The sequence below is a fragment of the Fukomys damarensis genome, unplaced genomic scaffold (assembly GCF_012274545.1).
Source record: "Fukomys damarensis isolate Sample0158 unplaced genomic scaffold, DMR_v1.0_HiC HiC_scaffold_22, whole genome shotgun sequence".
NCBI lineage: Eukaryota > Metazoa > Chordata > Mammalia > Rodentia > Bathyergidae > Fukomys > Fukomys damarensis.
Window position 1 is genome coordinate 727,035 of NW_022900934.1, and position 2,760 is coordinate 729,794.

The following is a 2,760-nucleotide window of genomic DNA, read 5'->3' on the forward strand; positions in this document are numbered from 1 at the left end:
GCCTGGGGCCGCCCGCGAGCAACCCGGCTGGGCCGGGGACCCGAGGGGTCTAGGACCTGCTCCAGTCCTCGACCCGGCAGTGCTTGGTCAGCCCGCCTAGGGCTGGCGCCCCTGCATCTCCATCTGCGCTTCTTGCCCGCGGGTCTGCCCACTCGCGACAAGCGAAGACACCTGCTCCACGGCGGTTCCTAGTCCCGGTGCGCCTTCGGAGTCCTCCGTGTGTTCCCTTGGCCCTTGCGAGCCCGGAAACTGCCTCTCCGGAGCCCCTGCCTTCTGCGGTTCTCCAGGGGCGGCAGGCCGCAGAGGGGTACGGGGCTTTTGTTGGGGCAGTCTCCAGCAGCTGGAGGTAGAAGTGCACACTGTTGCCCGACCCCTGTTTGGTGGACCCCGGAATGTTCCCATCAGGCGCCTGCGGCCCTGGGCTGACCAGCCACACCCTCGCCCTCAGTCAGGAGCCAGTGCCTGTCCTTCCTGCCAGGCCCACTTTACACTTGCTCCCCAAACCCCAACTCCCGCTGCCCAACGGGGGGCTCAGCCAGTCCCCGTGAAGTCAGCTCCTTTACAGTGGGCAGCTGAGAGGGCCCAGGGAGTCCCGAGGCAGTGCCATGGGGGTTCAGGAGGACCCAGTAGGTCTGCAGCTACTTGCTGCTCCATGAGCCCCGTGAAGGCTGGGAGGACACTGTGCCCGCTGGGTACTGGGTGCCCTTCGTGGGACGAGGCCGACAGTGCCGACCAGTCTCGCAGATGCTCAGAGAGGCCCACAGGGTGACCTCGAGACACCCCGCCCATCAGGATGGACAGGAAGCCTTGGCCATCACAGAAGAGGCTTGGGGACACTCTCCTCTTTAGCTTAGTGCTGCAACTTCCTGGAATGGGGGTGTCTGCTGTTTCTCCTTCTATGTCAAGAGCCCAGTGTACTTGTTGCTATGACCAAACTACCTGATATTTATCCCTCCTTTTTTTTTAATGGAAGAAAGGGCTTATTTTGGCTTACAGTTTCAGATGTTTCAGTCCATGGTAAGCTCACTCCAGGACAAAAACATCATGACAGAGGGTATGACAAAAGAACTCTGCTCCCCTACTGGCAGTTAAGAAGCAGAGAGAGTAGGAAGGGCCAGAGAGGAAGAGGGCAGACAGTAGGTACAGTCCCCAAGTTCACACCCTCTGACCTTCCCAGACACACTCGGAAGTGGGGTTTACTAGTCACCTAATCACCTCTCAAGCTAATCAAGGCAACAGCTAAGATTAACCATCACACTCACCGTGCAGTTGGTTGTGACCGTTGGTGCTCAGGACTTGTGGTTGTGTGGGTTCCACACTTACTGATCTTGCAGTTCTGCTCAGCCAGACCCTTCCTTGGCCAGGAAGGCATATGATACCAGCCCTTGTTCGATGCAGATGTGTGCCCGGCATAGGGACTGGGTAGAGCCCATGAGCCCATTCTTTGGGGCCAGCCAAGGCCAGCCGTGCCCTTGGGTTGGTCTGTGGCAGGCTGGGTTCCTGCAGAGGTGCAGCGGATGCTTTCTGTCAGAGCCTGCTTCTACAGAGTCCTCTTGGAGTTTGGAGTACAATGTGTAGGTCAAGACTCAGTACCTGGAAAGGGGATGGAAAGGCACGTTGGGCTGGCTGGCATAGCCCTGCACTTCATCTTCACTTGGCCAGTATGGTGGCCCAGAGGGGAAGACCTTGCATGGAACAGCTTGCGGTAGGGGCCATCTGATGTCCTCCCAGCTGGACGCCAGGGCCATCTCTTTCTTCTGGTCCCCTCGGCTATGCTGGGGCCAGACCGACCAGCTCACTCATCCTCACCACAGCCACAGCTTCTGGCATAGAGTGTAAAGGGAGGGTCTTCCTTCTTCCCTCTGCCTTCCGTCCCTTCCTTCCGTCTCTTTTTTTTTTCCTTTTTTTCTTTTGAGGTGGATGTCTTTTTGTGTTGTCCAAGTTGGCCTTGAATCCCTGGGTTCAAGAAATCCTGCTGTCTCAGCCTCCCAAGTATTGGGACTACAGGAATACATCACCATGCCTGGCTCAGGACGTTCTTCCTTTAAAGTGGAGGAGCACAAGTTGCCCAGAAGGCGGAGTGCCATGGCCGGTCTTCATAGCAATGCACGAGGACAGTGGAAGGAGAACTTGGCACGTGGTCGTTAGCATGAGGAGAGGGCACTGTGAGCTCTGTGAGGACCGCTCAGCCTCGCTGTAGGGTGGGTGCCCACCTCTTTTGCAGCTCTGAGGTGCCCAGCGAGGCTGCCCAAGCCATTGTCCTGCTGAGGGGCTGCTGACTCTTCTGTGGGCTGTGGCTCATGTTGGGAGAAGGTACTTGGGAGCCACAAGGCTGGGTTGGACCTGAGTGGCCTCTCACTAGTTGTGTGACCTCACCAGAGTGGGTGGCCTTCTGCTGCTGGTATCGCTGGGTAGAGGGCACCGTTAGTGGGCCAGAAAGCTGAGCTCAGGAAAGGCCCTTCTCCTCCCCTGGTGTGCTCTGAGTGGTGTTGGGGCTGCAGACTCTGCAGGACACAGCGGTTGGCTCAGGCATAGGGGATGGGTCAGATTGTCACCCCCATGCTGCACAGAGGCTGGCCAGGCCTAGATTGCTGCCTGAATGCAGTCATCTGCAGTAGGACATCTGCAGGGGTGTCTCACTGGAGAGGAAACACCTTATGTGGCCCAAGACTGAGAGTGGCAGAGCCAGGGATTTAGCTCAGTAGTTACAGTGCCTGCCTTGTAAGTGCAAGGACTGGAGTTTGATCCCTGCTACCAAAA